Source organism: Tachyglossus aculeatus, chromosome 2 (genome assembly GCF_015852505.1).
Source record: "Tachyglossus aculeatus isolate mTacAcu1 chromosome 2, mTacAcu1.pri, whole genome shotgun sequence".
NCBI classification, from domain to species: domain Eukaryota; kingdom Metazoa; phylum Chordata; class Mammalia; order Monotremata; family Tachyglossidae; genus Tachyglossus; species Tachyglossus aculeatus.
Window position 1 is genome coordinate 70,653,432 of NC_052067.1, and position 20,642 is coordinate 70,674,073.

Genomic DNA, 20,642 nt, shown 5'->3' on the forward strand with positions numbered 1-20,642 from the left:
ATTGTTAATAATAATAGTAAGTATATTTATGTAATTGTCAAGAAATTGTATTGAGGGCTTACTGTGTGCAGAGCACTGTACTAAGCACTTGTGACAGTACAATATAACAATGAACAGACACATTCCTTGCCCACAACAAGCTTGCAGTCGAGAGGGAGTTTACAGTCTAGAGGATAATTCATCACATAGGTAATAGAATTTGGAAATAGCACTACCTTTTGTGTAATGAAAATCATTGATTACATGTTGGGTATTCCAGATCTCACCTCGCAGGGTCGCACCTGGAGAGTTTTCAGTACTCTACCAGTCTCGGCTACGGGAGGGAGAGTCAAGCAAAGGCATACTCATTCCATTCCTAGCTTGGGCAGTGGCTAGGGAGCGGAAGACAATCTACTACAAGTCAAAACTCACCTGTGCTGTGCAGCAGCGGCATGGGAGAGAGTAGAGGCTGGAAACTCAGGTCTACTTTGTGGAAGGAGGCAATGGTAAACCGCTTCTGTATTTTTACCAAGAAAACTCTATGGATACACTACCAGAACGATTGCAGCTGGAGATGGGGGTCTGGGAGAGATGTGTCCATGGTGTGGCTATGGGTCAGACACGACTTCACAGCATAAGACAACAACAACAATTCCAGATCTAGAGTGATACATAAGCATGGTTTTCTTTATGCTTAGAGTCATTCTTTACATTTTGCTAACTCTAGAACAGTTTATAATCATCTGTACATCACGTACAAATATCCTTATGTGAAAATTGTGTGTGTGGTTTTTTTGTTGTTAACTCTAGAACAGTTTATAGTCATCTATACATCATGTACAAATATCCTTATGTGAAAATTGTGTGTGGTTTTTTTGTTGTTTAAAAAAAATCGTTCAGGAGCCATTAAAATCAATGCTTTGTGCAGCTTGCAGTCCACATGATGCAGTGGGGTTTTATTTTAAAAAAGGAACTGAATGAAAATGGACTCGATTAGAGAATAGGTTTCTTCAAGACACTGACGGATTTTGATTCCATTTGAGTCCAATAAAATTATCTCTAGCAACTTAGGTTTTAAAATTTTCAAAAACAGACTGGAAAATATCCACCAATACAGTGTGATGCTCCTGACATATGCTGAAGACTGTGTACTGTGAACTAAGAACATAATTTGTGCACTTATGAGATACTTTCCATGCTGTGCACAGACCTCTTATCATGCATCTTACATTGCAGGTGTCCTTATTTCCATTTTAATTTATAACATTGTTTTCTCTGAACAAAATATGTTGGATGGCTGATAGAAATGCTATAGAGGATTTACAATATAACTGTTTTGGTAGGCTGCTGCTGTTCCTGTTTCATTGAAGCAAAAATAGAAGGAAAATGTTCTTATAAAAATGAGTCCTCATCTCAAAGAAATGAAAGATTTGGGGGTGATAATTACATCTTTAGGTAAACCACTGGGCCAGTTGGATGTACTACATGGCCCAGATTCACTGATTCCTTTATAGCAGTCTTTACCATCACTATAAAATTATCTGAGAAGAGGAATGAAAATGTATATCATTGCCAATAGCTAAAGACGGCTGGGCAAGTCTATGTAGAGGTTGGGCATGTGTGCTATATAATATACTGGTCAAATGTTTTTACCTGCCCTTACCTTTTATTGTCTAGTGAAGGTAAAATTATATATGGTAGCAACAGCATGAAGCAGCATGACCTAATGGACAGAGCACAATCCTGGGAATCTGAAGGTCATTCATTCATTCATTCAATCGTATTTATTGAGTGCTTATTGTAAGCAGAGCACTGTACTAAGCGCTCGTAAAGTACAATTCAGCAATACAGAGAGACAATCCCAGCCTACACTGGGCTTACAGTATAGAAGGGGGGAGAGAGACATCAAAACAAGTGAACAGGCATCAATATAAATAAATAGTATATAGATGCATATACATCAAAATAAGTAAACAGGTATCAATATAAATGAATAGAATTATAGATATATACATATATACATAAGTGCTGTGGGGCGGGGAGGGAGGAAGGGAAATGGGAGTGAGTTGAGGTGGTGTGGAAGGGAGGGGGAGCTGAGGAAATGGGGACTTAGTCTGGAAAGGCCTCTGGGAGGAGGTGAGCCTTCAGTAGGGCTTTGAAAGGGGGTAGAGTGATTGGTGAATTTGAGTGAATTTGAGGAGGGAGGGTGTTCCAGGCCAGAGGTAGGGCATGGGCCAGGGGTTGATGGCGGGACAGGTGAGATCGAGGCACAGTGAGAAAGTTAGCACCAGAGGAGCGGAATGTGCGGTCTGGGATGTAGAAGGAGAGAAGGGAGGCGAGGTAAGAAGGGCCAAGGTGGTGGAGAGCTTTGAAGCCAAAAGTGAGGAATTTTTAAGGTCATGGGTTTTAATCCCAGCTTCGCCACTTGTCTGCTGTGTGACCTTGGGCAAGTCACTTTACTTCTCTGTACCTCAGTTTCCTCATCTGTAAAATGGGGAGGAAGACTGTGAGCCTCATGAGGGACAGGGATTTTGTCCAACCCGATTATCTTGTATTTAACCCCAGTACTTAGAAGAGTGTCTGGCACATAGTAAGTGCTTAACAAATACTATAATTATCATTATTAGCCATAAAGATTCTAAGATTTTCATGACACAGAACCACATTTGGAATGTTAAGTTTGCTCTATCATTATTAAGGTATTGGTTAAGTGCTTACTATGTGTCAAGCACTGTTCTAAAGACTTGGGGTAGATACAAGCTAATTAAGTTGGATCCTGTCCAAGTCTCACATGGGGCTCAAAGCCAAGTCTAGAATAGTCTGCTCTTGGACCTGGAGATTCCTCTACTGAGGTGTGGATAGAATTCCAACATGATAAAAATAAGTGATGATTCTGACTATTTATACTTTTATAATCTTCCAATTATTTTATAAAGAACTACCTTTGTTTGAAATTATTGTGTGTGCATAAATCCTACACTTTTTCAAACTGAATATTTAGTAGATACTTCATTTGAGGAACAACAGGGCATCAAATGGCACAGTGGATAAAGCACAGGTCTGGGAGTAAGAAAGTCATGGGTTCTAATCCTGGCTCTGCCACATCGCTGTGTGACACTGGGCAAGTCACAGCTTCTCTGTGCCTCAGTTCCCTCATCTGTAAAATGGGGATCAAGACTGTGAGCATCATGTGGGAAAGGGACTGTGTCCAACCCAATTTGCTTGCCTCCACCCCAGTGCCCGGCACATAGTAATTAACAAATATTATAATTTATTATTATTAAATTTCACACCAAATTGATAGTCTTCAGTGCTGCAGTAATGTTCAAACTTACTTATAGAAATGAGGCCTACGACGGAAGGCATATTCAGCTTTTACAGCAGTTTCATAAGTGTCACCTTCAAGCTATACTCAAATTCCAAGATAGGTTCACCAATAATTAAGGACCATGGACACCGTCATATCACCTGCAATGATTGTGTCCCACAGAATATTCTCCCCTGACCACCCCCCATGTATCTCCTATGATCCCATCTCCCTTTACTCACCAGCACAGACCTGAACAGGATGGGAACAACAGCTACTGCTGTCGGTGCGTCCACCCAGCCCTTACTGGCTGGGACTGGGAAATGAGGAAGGGTCGGGGGACAAGACGAGAGCTAGCTGATTGATTACGGCAAAATCTATTACTAAGTTTGCAATTAATAGTAGTTATTGTGTGCAGAGCACTGTAGTAAACATTTGGGAGAGTACTCTGCACTAGAATTTGTAGATGTGAGCCCTGCCCTCCAAGAGCTTGCAACTTAGAAGAGGAGCTTAATAAAATACTAAATATACTGGAGCATGAGGTTGGGGAGACAGAGAGGAGGGGAACAATTTTCAGGTAAAAGGGGGCAAGGAAGCTCCTAGGGGAAAGGGGGAAAAAATGAACAAAGAGAAAGAGAATGAAAAGAGGGCTTTATGGTATATTTTTGCTCACTTGTGTGATCCAGTCATCATTTCAGAGTTGGTTCTGGAGCAAGTTACTAAATAGTTAAGGAAAATAATGTAAAAATATCACTAATTCTAAAAATTATACGATTTCAAAATGTTTTGGTTCATTTAATGGTACTTCTACAGAGATTCAAATGAAGTTCTCAAATTACTAACTATATTATGTTTATGATATTGGTGTTAGCTTTTCAATAACCTTGGGACATTATTGTCAAATTTTGTCTCTGGTAGTGATTTAATAAAATCCTAACAGATCTTCATAATAGATATATAGACATTTATCTCCCAGTCAGGTTAGTTCTTTAGCCCTTATTAGTTATGATGAAGTGGAATTGCCCTTCAGAAACCTGCAACACTATTAGTATAATTGATTGAGGTCCTTGTACCAGGCTAACATATTTTTGGCGTCCTTTGAAAGTAATTGAGAACTCTGCCATTATCCATCTATTTTCAACATGTACTAAACAATGTGTGCACGAAACCACTTTAACAAACACAAATTAAGTATCTCTAGGGCTAGGTTACTCCCAATGATTTAATCACATGGGGAAGCAGCATGGTCCAGTGGATAGCACACGGATCTGGGAATTGGAAAGACCTGAGTTCTACTCCTGGCTCTATCACTTGTCTGCTGGCACTTAACTTCCCTTTGCCTCACTTACCTTATCTGTAAAATGGGGATTAAAACTGCGAGCCCCTTGTGGGACACCAAATGTGTCCAACTTGATTAATTTGTATCTATCCCAGTGCTAAATATAGTGCCTGGCACATGGTAAGCACTTAATCCCATTAAAAAAGTTATGATCTCACTCTTCAATTAAATGGACCAGCAGGTCCATGACTATAACAATTATTGCGCGGCATTTATTTCTTCCTTCCCAAAAGTATGGCATGCAGAATGTACTGAAATAAAATATGAAGAAGGCTCTTCAAACTTTGGGAAGCACAGATCAGTAAATTCATTTCATAGGTTGCTGCACTTTCCCAATAGTCTACAATTTTTTTGAAAAGTCTAACCATTTAAAGTAAAAAAATAAACACATCTCATTAGCACTTGCTAGTGTTCACTGGTGGTACTCCCACTCTTGTCTTTGGTTCTTTAGCAACAGCACATGTGAAAGAAAGAGAGGAACCGCATGGGAAGGCAGGATGTGCAAGATGAATTAATAGGATGCCAACTTTCATTCAAAAATTCCATGATGCTAAAACTGAATTAAATCTACCAGCTCAATAGCTAAAATTATTCTTCCAACTCACTTTCCAAGCAAAAAGCCTTTAGGTCAATGCAGGAAGGTGAATCAAGACTAGTTTCCTCTTTGAAAATGTTTTTAAATGTACTGGAATAAATGCCACTGGAAAAAAACTCCAGTTTTCTCAGAAAATCTTTTTGTTAAAACTCCTGAAGACAATTTTGTAATTACATAGCTCTTAAACTAATAGGGTAACTGTTAGTACTCTGAATAGAAGCACATAAGACTTTAGTAGGGCTTTGAAGATGGGGAGAATGGTGGTCTGTCAGATATGAAAGGGAAGGGAGTTCTAGGCATGTAGGAGAGTATGAGCAAGTATGATTTGATCCTCCTTCAAATCTCGCTATCTTCAAAACTGTGGACCAACTCCTTATCCTGAAAACATTATCTAACCTTGGCTTTGCTGACATTCTCTTCTCCTGGTTCTCCTCCTATCTCTCCGGCTGTTCCTTCTCAGTCTCTTTCACTGGTCTTCTACCTCCCACTCCCTAAGTGTGAGAGTCCCTCAAGACTCAGTTCTGGGTTCCCTGCTACTATCCATCTTACCCACTCCCATGGAGAACTCATTCACTCTTATGCCTTTAGGGGATGACTCCCAAATCTACTTCTTCAGCCCCTACCACTCTCCTCTGAAGTCTAGCATTTTCTCTTGCCTTCTGGACATCTCTACTTGGATGTCCCACAGACAACTCAAATTTAACATTTAGACAGAACTCCTCATCTTCCCACCCAAACCCTCTTTTCCTCTTAACTTTCACTGTAGACAACATCATCATCCTCCCTGTCTCATGAGTTGTTATGGGCAGGAAACGTCCGCTAATTCTGCTGTACTGAACTCTCCCAAGTGTTCAGTTCAGTGTTCTGCAAGTACAGTGCTCTGCACTTAGTAAGCGCTCCATAAATACCATTGATTAATTTATTAGGCTGTAATTTTGCCATTATCCTTGAGTTATCTCCCTCTACCTGCATATGCAATCTGTCACCAAATCCTAATCCATTCCATCTGCACAACACTTCTAGAATCCACCCATTCCTCTGCAAATAAGCCACACCAGATCAAGCATTTATATCCTGCCTCAGCTACTCCAGTCTCTTCCCTACTCCAGTTCTTCCATTACTTTGATGCCTAGATCCTTTTTCTAAAAAAGGTTCAGTGTACATCCTCCCACTTATCAAAATCCAATTGTTGCCCAACCATCCCTGCATCAAACAGAAACTCTTTACCATTGGGTTTTAAGTTCTCAATCCATTCTTTCCCTCTTAGCTAACCTGGCTAATCATTCTCTACAGTCCAGCCTGCAGACTTCACTCCTCTTTCACCATCCTACTTGGTGTACCTCAATCTCATTTCTCTCACCACTGAGTCCTTGCTTACATCCTCCCTCCAGCCTTGTGCTCTCTCTTTCTCTCTCTCTCTCTCTTCATAACTGAAAGACAACTACTCCAAACACCAAAGAAGGCCTCACACTTGCTTAGATTTTGGAGGATCAGCCAAAGTTCCACAATAACCTGCTTTCTTCCAATCCTCAATACTGTGAATCTAACATTTATTGTTTTCCCATCATAAACATAGCCTATCATTCAGCCACAGAAGAATGTTATGTTGTACTATCCCAGCACTTACTACAGTGCTCTGCACACAGTAAGTGCTCAATATATATGATTGATTGATATTAAATGAATCTATCATTTGCTCTACACAAAGTTAGACTAGGTGCTTCTTAGCATTTCATGTTCTTCTAGGTAGCTGCAAATTTATTTTCCAGGAGTTGAGGTTACCCATAATTCTCCCATCACCCATCCCCTCCAAAATAAGAAGATTGAAAAGCTTGCTTTAGTTTAAAGGGCTTCCCAATGAACAAAGTAGTTTGAATCCCTTCAGGAGTTATTTAACCAGAGTAAACCTGGTGTCATGAAAACAAGTTCTCCATTCATCTTGAGGAATTGTCATGTCTGTTACATGAAGAACAGGTGAATAGAACAAAACTGAATTGGATCACATGCCCTATATAAATGGGACAAGAAAATGTTAGTGGGTAAGAGTCACTACTAACGTACTAGTTCCAAACAGCAGCCTTTTTCTGTCTCTCCTCAACATACTTTTCTTCATAAAAATTTCTTATATCCTACTATTCAAATTCTATTGCTAGAGTCATTTCACCTCGAGCTGTTGCCAAAAGGTATGGTGATACTTCATTAATTTTTCTCATACCAAATATCCCTTTCAAAGAAAAATCTCCTTTTAACCTATTCTGTTGTCCTGTGCTTCTCTCTTTCAAATGACAAATCACATAAACATGAATTGCTTTTCAAAATAATGTAAACTTTTATTGGAGAGCACACAAGAAATTTTAACATTTTTATTTTAAATTAGAATGAGCTTTCCACTTTATTGTTTTAATGGTATTTGTTCAGTCATTCATTCAATCGTATATATTGAAGACAGTGTGTGCAAAGCACTATACTAAGCACTTAGGAGAGTATAATATAACAATAAACAGAGTGTGCTGTTTGCCTGGCACTGTACTAAGAGCTGGGATAGATATGAGTTAGTCAGGTTGGACACAGTCCCTGTCCCACATGGAGCTCACAGTCTTAATCCTCATTTTACAGAGATGAAGTAACTGAGACACAGAGAAGTTAAGGGACTTGCCCAAGGTCACACATCGGACAAGTGGTGGAGCTGGGATTAGAACCCGGTCCTCTGACTCCCAAGCCACTAGGACTCAGTTGCTTCTCTTTTTAAAACTAAGAACTTGCCTTTTTAAAACAAAACAATAGGATCACATGCCCCACTCCCAACCCCATCAAACCCTGATTAGGCTATTTTAGCTCTATGTAAGCATTTAAATGACCGATTTTGCGAGAACCACAAATAGTTGCTATTAGGATATATCTTAGAGCCTTGCATTAAATTTCAGCAAATGATATACATTTACATTTACAACTATTTGCAGTCTAAATTTTCAATAGCTGTGCTAAAGCAGTGGTAAAGCTGTATGTAAGTGAAATCTTCCCACTGAAATGTTCACCTCAGCCATTGCTGAAACTGCTTCCCTTACCCAATTCAAATAAGAATTACTTGGAACAATATTGGTAATTTGACGCATACTCCTCTCTGCTGAAAGAATGGCATTCCAATCCCAGAAATGGCCAAAAGGCATGAAACAATTTTATAAAGGAGAAGTCTAGCATATATATAAATTCAAACTGGATGATTAAGAGCTATCTAGAAGTTGTTTGTTTGTGTTTTTTTTTTTCAAAACCAAACTCACACATTCATTCTAGGACAGATTATAGATTTCTGAAGTGCCTGCCATTGTCAAAGCTTGGCACCACAACAATGACAGGCATAAAGAAAATAACAGTGGTACCTAATAGAGAAAATTCTGGCTATACATGTCTGTAAAAGCACAGAATGACAGATGTGCACTCACATTATTACTGTCATCAACAGCAGTATTTCATGAACTATCATCAGTTCGTCTTTCTATGTGGGCTATTTATGACTTCATGTGTATTTATTAGACTGAAACAAAAACTAGAAGTATTTGCTACATCTTTTGGTAAAACATTTCAATGTTGGATGAGGATGGTTCAGAACTCTCAATTTTCTTTTCCCAACTCTCTTTTCTCACTCTTTCCTATCAGTGGTTCAGCTAGGTGTCAAAGCTGGTCTTCTTGGATTAGGTTAGAGTTCCATGGGAAATGGAATTTGCTTCCCGTTTCCATTATATGAGTCGTTTATTTTGACTTGAAATTTGAGAACCCTTTTAAAAAGTTAAGTTCTCTGTCCTCTTTTTAGGTATCTCTTGAGTAGCTTTGAGACTTTGAAATCAGATGTTCTAATTCACACCCACCTACTAGGAGTAGTATTTATTGAGCATTCACTTGGGTGCAGAGCACTGTATTAGGCACTTAGAATGCAGAGAAGAAGTGACATGGTCCCTAGCTACAAGGAGTTCTGATGTTTGACTAATCGCTGCCTTAAAACCTTAATGCCTGCTGAAATTTCACAGTATCACACCTCGCCAGCTATATGATTCATAAGAAACAAGACCATGAGAAAATAATTCACAGGTCACAACCATTCATTCATTCATTCAACTGTATTTATTGAGCACTTACTGCATGCAGAGAACTTTACTATGCAGTTGGGAGAGTACATTACAGCAATAAACAGTCACATTCCCTGCCCACAAGGACCTTACAGTCTTGGAGGTGAGAGAGACAGACATCAATATAACTGAATAAAATTACAGGCATGTACATAATTGCTGTGGGAGTGGGAGAGGGGAAGAGAAAAGGGGAGCAAGTCAGGGCAACACAGAAGGGATTGGGAGAGGAAAAGTGGGGCTTACTCTGGGAAGACCACTTGGAGATGTCCCTTCCATAATGCTTTGAAAGGGGGAAGAGTAATTGTTGTATTTGAGAAGGGAGGGTGTTCCAGGTTAGATGCAGGATGTGGGCTAGGTGTCAGTGGTGACACAGAAGAGATAGAGGCACAGTGAGAAAGTTAGCTGTAGAGGAGCGAAATGTGCGAGCTGAACTGTAGAAAGAGAGAAGCAAGGTGAGGTAGAATGGGGCGAGGTGGTGGAGTCTTTAAAACCAATGGTGGGGAGTTTTTGTTTTAATGCAGAGGTGGATGGGAAACCGCTAGAGTTTTTTGAAGAGCCGGGTGACATGTCCTGAATGTTTTTGAAAAAAAAAAAAAGATCCAGACAGCAGAGAAGTATGGACTGGAGTGGGGAGAGACAGGATGCTGGGAGGTCAGCAAGGAGGCCGATGCACTAATCAGGCAGGATAGGATGGGTGTTTGTATTAACATGATCCATCCAGACTAAAACTCTCCTTCTGGTATTGATAGTAGAGTGTTTGGAGCCCAGGGTGATGCTTACTCTCATTGACATCAAAAAAACAACTATCCACCTGCAACACAAAATTTTACCCCCAGAAACGTAAGATGTATTCTATATGGGGAAACAGCATGGTCTAGTGGAACGAATATGGATAAGGGAGTCAGAAGACCTGGGTTCTCGTACTGGCTCCGCCACTTGTCTGCTGCGTGACCTTGGTCAAGTCATATAGCATGGCCTAGTGGATAAAGCACGGACACGGGAGTCAGAGGGACCTAAGTTCTAATTCTGGCTCCACCACTGGTCTGCTCTGTGACCTCGGGCAAGGCACTTCACTTCCCTGTGCTTCAGTTATCATCTCATCTGTAAAACGGGAATTAAGACTGTGAGCCCCATTTGGGAAAGGGACTATGTCCAACCCAATTAGGACAGGGATTGTGTCCAACCCAATTAGCCTGTATCTACCCCAGCACTTAGTACAGTGCCTGGCACATAGTAAGTGCTTAACAAATACCACAATTATTATTATTATTATATCCTGTGCCTCAGTTACCTCATCTGTAAAATGAGGATTAAGACTACGAGCCCTATGTGGACCAGGGATTATGTCCATTCCAATTATCTTGAATCTATTCCACCATTTAGTACTATGACTGGCACAAAGTAAGCACTTAAATACCACAGTTAGTATTTATTATTATTAGATTATTACTATAGTCATTCATTCAATTGTATTTATTGAGCACTTACTGTGTGCAGAGCACTGTACTAAGCACTTGGATAGTACAATTCGGCTAGAGATAGAGACAGTCCCTACCCAACAATGGGCTCACAGTCTAGAAGGGGGAGACAGACAACAAGGCAAGTAGACAGACCTCAACAGCATCAAAATAAACAGAATTATAGATATAGCTCTGTATAAGGTTGGGGAAAGATCACTGATAAACCACAAGTTAATGTCAAGTCTATTGCCCCAGGCTTTCAACATTTATTTCTTCAGGTGTCTGAAGGCTGGGCATGCACACATTGCTTTGTGTGCAATTCCTTCATCATAGCTTTCTGGAAAGGAATAAGCTCATTTATTCATTCAGTCGTATTTATTGAGCACTTACTGTGTGCAGAGCACTGTACTAAGCGCTTGGGAAAGTACAATACAGCGATAAAGAGAGACAATCTCCGCCCACAACAAAGCTCACAGTCTAGGCAGTGTGCAGGGGGACTCCTCATCTTAACTCTGAACTGCTAGGGTTGGAGTGTGCTCATTAGAAGATTTTTAAAGAAGTGACTCAGTCTTTTGGGATGCTAAATAGCAACCCCAATTTAATATGCCTCAGTTAAAAAAGTCAGCCCTGATTGGAGATTGGCATCTGAGTGAGCACTCATTAGGGAATCATCGGTATATTGAAATTCATTGACAGATGAAGGAAGATCTTGTTTTCACTAGAAGCCAGCCAAGATTAGACAGGTTTGCACCTGGATTTGGCATTAATAATGAACTTGAGTCAACCTAAGAGTACCTGGTTGGAATTACTGGGTGTTGAATATTAAACTTTAACATTAAACTTTAGGAAGCCATAATACCATAAGCATTACAGAGTAGGTCCCAAATCTGGACGGTGCTAATGAAACTGAAAATCAGTGTCTGTTGCAAGTGGTACACCAGTTTTGGCAAAAACACTGTGTTAAGGAAAATTCATGCTGTAGAGATTATCCAACATATGGATGTGTGCACAAGCCAGTTCTTCAGACCGTATGGCGCTGTATCCAAACCAGTGTGCACTGTTGGGTGACTGTTCCCTAATTTCTAGCCAAAATGCATAATGGAAGCATGTGTTTTAGCAGAACTTTGTGTACTAGGAAATACATACAACCTACATGTGTGATAATGCCTGAGATCATCATTACATTGGAATCAGGTTTAAATTAAATATCATCAAAAAGAACAATATTTTATAATGAAAATGCATTTTCTAAATCAAACTGTTAGGTCTATTGCACACATCTTCGAGGTGATTCCCTTAAAAATAGGCTGATACAATTCACTGGAATGAGCTGGGTAAGCTCACTTTACTACAATGAGTGGATAAGAGTCTTTCTATGCTAGAAAATATAAACCTAGATGTTTGTAATTTGTCCCATCTTCCTACATTTTTGATAAAGCTTTTGAATTTCCTCCCTAAAATTGGCTTTACTATAGCTAAGCTGGTTTTAGAATTTTATTTAATCCTTTTTAGAAGACCCCTTGAGTTACACAACACCACATCTATTAATTGCATATTTCAGACCCTTATTTGTTTCTTTTTTGGAACTTTTTAAATTTAATTACCAAGTTTGCTTATGCTTAAAATTATCCTTATGCCATGGAGTAAGCGGTTGTTAAATGGCTGGGAGCAAATAGGAGCTTATCATATGTAATTGCAAAAGGAATGACAGCATATAATCATTGTATTTGAACAACAATAAAAGGTAGTATTAATTGCACAAACTTAACACTGCAATATCATTCAATTACAGTGATTTTGCACTACCGTCAAAATGCTGTTTCAAAATCTATGGTAGAATTTGCATAATAAAAGTCAGCAAGAAAGTTGGTATCATCAATGCCTTCTATCTCAAAGGGGAAAAAAAAAAGATTTTTGGAATGTGGAATTATCTTCCAGCCCTCAATTCGAGTTATAGCTCCAAATTTAAACATTTATTAGATGCATATTTAATTAGCCCCTAACCAAGAGGCTGTGAGTAAAAAGGATTGAAATTCTGTTTGAAAACTTCAGATTTTGCTTTTCCCACCTCAGGGACAAGCCCACAGTCAGAAAGAAAGAAAACTGGGCAGCCACTGTGCTTCCAAGACCCTGCTGATTTGACTCCCCTGTTCAGTGAACATACTGTCTTTAGGGTAATTCAGTGTTACTTCCACTGAAAGAAGCAAAGGTATTTCTTGAAATAGCCTCTAATGCAAACAGAACCCTAGTTCCACTCTCCCCCATTTCTTCCTCAAACTAGGTTTTTTATGTACATATACATAATTTATTTATTCATTCATTCAATCATATTGATTGAGTGCTTACTGTGTGCAAAGCACTGTACTAACCATTTGGGTGAGTTAAATTAGCAGTGTGGCTCAGTGGAAAGAGCCCGGGCTTGGGAGTCAGAGGTTGTGGGTTCTAATCCCAGCTCTTTCACATGTCTGCTGTGTGACCTTGGGTAAGTCACTTAACTTCTCTGAGCCTCAGTTCCCTCATCTGTAAAATGGGGATTAAGACTGTGAGCCCCACGTGGGACAACCCAATCACCTTGCATCCTCCCAGCACTTAGAATGGTGTTTTGCACATAGTAAGTGCTTAACAAAAGCCATCATCATTATTATTATTACAATATAACAACAAATAAAGTCTGTCTCCCCATCTAGACTATAAGCTCATTGTGCGTAAGGAATGTGTCCTGTTATATTGTTGCACTGTACTCTTTCAAGCACTAAGTACAGTCCTCTGCACACAGTAAGTGCTCAATAAATATGTCTGATTGAAAGTGCAGCAATTTTAGTATCTGAGATAAATGGTTCATTCTTAGAACTATTTAAGCAAAGGCTGTGTAACTTAGTTTGCTACTATGATTAGTGCTTACTATGTGCAAGGCACTGTTCTAGGTGCTGGAGAGGTTGCAAGGTGATCGGGTTGTCCCATGGGGGGCTCACAGTCTTTGTCCCCATTTTGCAGATGGGGTAACTGAGGCCCAGAGAGGTTAAGTGACTTGCCCACATTCACACAGCTGACAACTTTGTACTTCAGTTTCCTCCTCTGTAAAATGGGGATTAGAAGCAGCGTGGCTCCTCCTTCCTCTCCCCCTCCTCCCCCTCCCCCCAACCTTACCTCCTTCCCCTCCCCACAGCACCTGTATATATGTATATATGTTTGTACATATTTATTACTCTATTTATTTATTTTACATGTACATATTTATTCTATTTATTTTATTTTTTAATATGTGTTGTTTTGTTGTCTGTCTCCCCTTTCTAGACTGTGAGCCCATTGTTGGGTAGGGACCGTCTCTATACGTTGCCAACTTGTACTTCCCAAGCGCTTAGTACAGTGCTCTGCACATAGTAAGCGCTCAATAAATACGATTGAATGAATGAATGAATGAATGATTAGGCAGACACCTGTTGGGTGTAGAACAGTGTGCTGGGCATGTGTAGAGAAGTAGCATGGTCTAGTGGATAGAGCACAGGCCTAGGCATCAGAAAGAGCTGGGTTCTAGTCCTGGCTTGGCCATTTGTTTGCTGTGTTACCCTGGGCATGTCACTTCACTTCTCTGTGCCTCAGTTACCTCCTCTGTAAATTGGAGATTAAGACACTGACCCCCACGTAGGACAAGGGACTGTGTCCAACCTGAATATCTCGTATCTACCCTAGCACTTTAGTGCGATGCCTGGCACATAGTAAGTGCTTAGCAAATACCATAAAAATAAACTGTATAACGCTGTACTTAGGAAGTAGTTTCTGTGACACTGGATTCTAATAGGATATATGTGCACACCCACGGATGATTAGTGTCCTTCTCAGTGGCTTAATGCTGAATTCATTTTGCTAGATTTCTGAGTTTTATAAAGAGCATTTACCTATTTACAGTACTTTTTGTTAGGACAAAGTGGATATTTTTCTTCAGAGTTCTTTATTTACACAGGTGAAGGAACAAAAGAAGTATGATCCTCCACAAAACCAGAAACAGAAAGCCTCCAACTGTCAAATTCAATATTGACAAAGTTAGTAAAGTGTATTAGTCGTGTATATTATAAATCCACATTCCTTATTTCCTTCTATGTAATTCATTTATCTTTATTGAAAACTTCTTATTCAACTATTGCCAAACATGTCAAGTTTGCTGCACTGATCAAGAAACAAATATTAGGACTAAAGCAAGATGTAAAGTTGAATAAGCATTTTCACTGAGCCCCAGCCAGTTTGTCTCAAAGGGTGGTCTTCCCTATTTCACATAGAGTGCCCTGCTGGCACACTATTCTGTCTGAATGGCCCATTCATGCTGCAATTTGCCAAATAAATAAAACCTTAAGCACTGCTCTTTCACAGCCCAATTCTGTTAAAATAAAGAATCCTTGAGGGTAAAAGCTTTTTCTGGTCTTTCCATTTTACCCAGATTGCTTGGTACGCTATTCAAACTCTCCTCTGAAAATCGTGTTGTCATGTTGGTATTTGATTTCCTTAAGGGATTCTGATTTTCTGTATTCAACCCCAGCTTTCTTCCACCCCTCTACCTCCTGCTCCACTCTGTAAGAATCAGTAATTTGTTCCAACACTTTGTGCCTTCTGTATGTCTCTTGAAGCCATCCATTACCATTTGACTGAACATAGAAACTGCTGTGCTCCAGCCTTGACAAGCCTCATCTCATTAATGCTTTTTTAATCATCAAGGGTGACACATTTGTCAAACCCATGATAAATGATGTCAAAACATATATGTTTCCAAACAGGGAGAAGGGAGGAAAAGGAGAGGGAGTGACACACATCCAAGTATAGATCTGTTGCTTCTGTCACTCCTCACTCTCAGCTTCAAGGCCATCGACCCCCGGCCCACGTCATCCCCCGGGCCTGGAATGCCCTCCTTCTGCCCATTATTCTGTTAGTATGTTTGGTTTTGTTCTCTGTCTCCCCTTTTTAGACTGTGAGCCCACTGTTGGGTAGGGACTGTCTCTATATGTTGCCAATTTGTACTTCCCAAGCGCTTAGTACAGTGCTCTGCACACAGTAAGCGCTCAATAAATACGATTGATGATGATGATGATACAATATAAAAGAGTTGGTAGATATGTTCCCTGCCCACAGTGAGACTGCTGCCTAGAGAAGGAGACAGGCATTCATATAAATAAATCAATCATGGATATATTGGTTTGCCGTAAGAGTACCACCATTACTACTGTTCCCTTCCTCACTATATGATTCATTTTCTTCCCAACAGGTCATCTCCTTCCCAATTTACCACCTCAGCATTTTTACACTCATAGCCACCAACAGTATTTTAAACACAGTCACTTTACAAACTCTACTATTTAGGCACTTATTTACCTATCCTTTGCATTCTCGTTTTCCTTCTGTCTGAAAAAATGTAGTGCTTGTCCTCGAGGCAGTTTATAAGGTCCTGAGGATAGGGATTGTATCTTTTTCCTCTAATGCACCTTCCCAAGCTGTTAGCAAAATGTTCCACACGACATAAGCATCCAATAAATTGTAATGATTAGATTGATCTCTTAGATGTCTGAAATGAATTATCTACCTTACCAGTTTTTTTTTCCTTTTTTATCTTGTAAAAATTATTTTTCCACCTCATTCTCTAGCAAGAAGTGTTTACCTCCTGATGGCAGGTCTCTCCACTGTCAACAGAAGTATCCTGGATATTTCATGCATCCTAATCTATCACAGTGGCAGTACTAGAGACTTCCAGGAAAGGGGGAGATTTTAAAATACTAGCAACCAATCAATAGTATATTGGGCTAATGTACAAATGTACAAGGAAGATCTTTGTGGACAGGGATCATGTCTACCAATTATACTGTATTGTATTTTCCCCAGTGCTTAGTACAGTGATCTGCACCCAGTAAGCACTCAATAAATATGATTGTTGACTTAACTGAGAGAAATAAATTCCCTATCCTGAAGAAGCTTAAAACTTAGTGGGATAGACACAAGAAATAATTTCCAGATCAGAGGGAGAAATTGATTTTTTTAAATGTTAATGCTTAAGTAATCAGGAATGTAAAATATGTACAGGAATGCAGTGGTTGTGACTGCACAAGTGTGTAATTAGCACAGAGGTGCTGAGGCAGTGGTAGGTAAGATCGAACATGGGGAAAAAAAACAAGGTAAGGCCTGGTGGAGATGGCATTTCAGAATGGCTTTAAGAAGTTAATTAATTTCCTTTCTTAAAAGCACAGCTACAGGACATTTTCCCATACTTTGTTCTATAATATGTTAATGAAGCATAATCCTTTGAGATGATCCCATTAGGCAGTGGCTTATGGAGTTGCCCACCAGATCTTTTCAAACTTCATATTGCGAGGTTGCCCGAATTTCAGGGGCCCGCCCCTAAAATATAGTTGTGTCTCAGACCCCCTCACTCCAGGGAGAAATAGAATTTCTTTGTTTCAAGCAATCATATTTACAGAATGATTTCTGTGTGCTCTGCACTGTACTAAGCACTTTGGAGAGTACAACATAAAAATATAACAGACACGTTCCCTGTCCACAATTAGCTTAGGGGAGGAGACAGACATTAATCTAAATAAATTAATTACAATATGTACGTAAGTGCTGTGGGGCTGAGGGGTGGGGGGGAATAAGGGGAGCAAATTGGGATGCCACAGAAGGGAGTGTGAGAAAAGGAAGGGAAAGGCCTCTTGGAGGAGATGTACCTTCAATAAGGCTTTGAAGATGGGGAGAGTAGTTGTCTGTCTGAATGAAGAGGGAGGGTGTTCCAGGCCAGAGGCAGGACATCATCATCATCATCAATCGTATTTATTGAGCGCTTATTATGTGCAGAGCACTGTACTAAGTGCTTGGGAAGTACAAATTGGCAATATATAGAGACAGTCCCTACCCAACAGTGGGCTCCTAGTCTAAAAGACATGTGTTAGGGGTCGGTGGCGAGACAGGTGAGATCAAGGCACAGTGAGAAAGTTAGCACTAAAGTAGCGAAGTGTGCGGGCTGGGTTTAGAAGGGAGAGTAGAGAGGTGAGGTGGAAGAGGCCAAGGTGATTGAATGCTTTAAAGCAGATAGTAAGGAGTTTGTTTGATTATTGTCCTTCCCTTCCCCTACCAGCACTCTGATGCAAATGTTCATTGTGAAAAGGCATACCTTTTTTTTACAACACAGACGTTCTCGAAAAAAACCCTCAAAATAGCTTCCAAAAGTTTGAGAGAATGAACACATACAATGTACCTTCTCAATGGTAAACCAAATTATCAAGTGACCTACCAGTGGCTGAGAATCTCTGTATAACCCCAGTGTTGGGGGCTGAAAATCTTGCAGCTGGTTGGAAGATACGTCAGACCATGAAACATTAGTATCAATCAATCAATCAATCAATTGTATTTATTGAGCGCTTACTGTGTGCAGAGCACTGTACTAAGCGCTTGGGAAGTACAAGTTGGCAACATATAGAGACAGTCCCTACCCAACAGTGGGCTCACAGTCTAGAAGGGGCATCCAACATCTCTGGCAATACGGAAGAGAAAATATCTCAAATATTCGGTGGGTGGGAGTGGCATTGCAAGCTGGGCTATATTCAGAAGCAAGGAACAATCAATTAATCATATTTATTGAACATTTACTGTATGCAGAGGACTGTACTTAAACTGTTCCCTGTCCACAACAAACTTACAGCCTACAAGTCACTTAACCTCACTGTGCCTCAATTTCCTCATGATAACAAAACAAATGATAAAGCAGTCACTGAGTTTCACATCCATCAATCAATGAGATAAGCTTCTGATCGTCCAATGTGGGAGAAGAACCCTGAAAATCAAGGACCCTACCCACCTAATCATTTCTTCAAAATGTATTTTGGGAGAGAGCAGCCCACATCCCTTGGGAGGGGGGAGTTCTGGTACCATCTCCCACATCTCCTCTCAGTTGTCAGTGCTCCACACTGCTTAACAGGCCTTCTCCAAGCAGAGGTGGGACTTTAGGAAAGGGAGAAGGTGCAAGCAGAAACAAGGCCTGCCTCTTTCAAGAAAGGCAGAAAAATAATTACCAGATGGGTAGGATCTTTGTTTTTCAATGTGCCTCTCCACCCACCCCCCCATCTCCAATCCTTTCCAGCTTCCAGCTGAAAATTTTAGGGCCACTCAGATCAATCAATAAATGAACCCTTAAGGAGCACTGCACTAATGTCTTGGGTAAATGCGGTGGGTGAGGGTAGTGGAAACGGGATTGTTAGCTGAGATGTAGTGAGAGAGAAGCAAGGAAACTCAGTTTCCTCATGAACAATTGATAACTTATAGAAGCCAGAGTTGGCTTAAAGTACAAATCCTACTGTCTTCCAAATACTCAAAAAATTCATTGTCATTGGCATTTACTGAGTGCTTACCTTGTGCAGAACACTGTACTCAGCACTTAGGAGATTACAACGTAACAGAGTTGGGAGACATGTTCCCTGCCCACAAGATGTTTATAGTTTAGAGGGAACACAGGCATTAATGAATAAATACTGATCACTAAATGACTCACCTTGACACTATAAATTCTTCAAGAGGCAGGCACTAGGGATTGGGCCCTATGACTGGGGGAAGGGGAGAGGGAATATGTCCAACTTATTAACATCTATCTACCCCAGGCTTAGAACAGTGTTTGACACATAGTAAGTACTTAAATACCATTAAAAAATGAGAGGGGGAGGCAGAGCCATATAGGAGAATAATTCAACCCCTTAGCCTCAAGGTTGATAGACTTGACAGTACTCCCAGAAAACCTTGGAAGTCTACAATGTGATTGTCATAATAATAATAATAATAATAGTATTTGTTAAGCATGTACTATTCGCCAAGTACTGTACTAAGCACTGGAATAGATACAAGATATTCAGGTTCCACATAGGGCTATCATTCTAAGTAGAGGGGAAGTAGGTATGGAATCCCCATTTTGCAGATGAGGAAACTGAAGCTCAGAGTAGTTAAATGAATTGTCCAAGGTCACACCACAGATAAGTGGCTGCACTGTAATTAAAACCTAGGTCCTCTGACTTCAAGCCCAAGCTCTATCCACTAAGCCACAGTGCTTCTCATGAAGATCTTTTCCTTTTCACTTTCATCTCTATTCTTGCCTGTATATTCTCTCCTATAGCTTAATACAGTGCTCTACACACAGTAAGCACTTAATACAATTACTGCTATTATTAAGGGGATCATGCCTCAAAAGTCAATGCTGCTTGCACCTATGTAGTTTCCCTCTTTTCCATCCACTCGCATATGTAAATCCATCATCCTCTAAAGGTAGTTCTCTTCACCAGAAAAGGCAAGAGGTGGTGTATGAAGAAGCAATACCACTGAAAGTGAAGAATAAAGGCTGGAACTAGAAACTACCTCCAAGAACATTATCAGTTCTGGAACAAGAGTGCTATATGATAAAGTCTTTCAAACTTTCAAACAACAGTAATTTTCCCCAGAATTCTTTAGCAGATGGGGGAAATTTTCTATTTTGTTTCCTTTTTCCCAGTTTAAGCTTCATTTTCTATGAAGTAGCAAAGCTAGAATAGTTCAAACTTTATAAGATATGGTATTCAAAACTAATTAAAATTGACCAGGTAGATCATTTTTAATTCCCAGAGAGTAGAGAAAAATTAATCACCATTTTGATTACATACTCAGATTTATTGTGTGTCAAAAAATTATTCACACAAAACACATCATGTCTTCTTCCTACACAAACTACTTTCCTTTGTCTAGAAGACTCTGTTTAAATTAGGAACTCAAATAGAGTAAATTTAATTGTGACTTCTATACATAAGGATGCCTAGAAACTTTCCGTTATAAACCACAAATGCTGATGAAAAAG

At 39.9% G+C, this 20,642-nt stretch overlaps 1 non-coding gene across 1 annotated transcript; it reads left to right on the forward strand.

The window, feature by feature from the left end:
- The first annotated feature begins 263 nt into the window (after positions 1 to 263).
- On the forward strand, positions 264 to 401 carry LOC119924967. The gene has a single exon (XR_005449642.1). It is a non-coding gene; the product is annotated as a small nucleolar RNA SNORA7 (small nucleolar RNA).
- Positions 402 to 20,642: the final 20,241 nt, after the last annotated feature.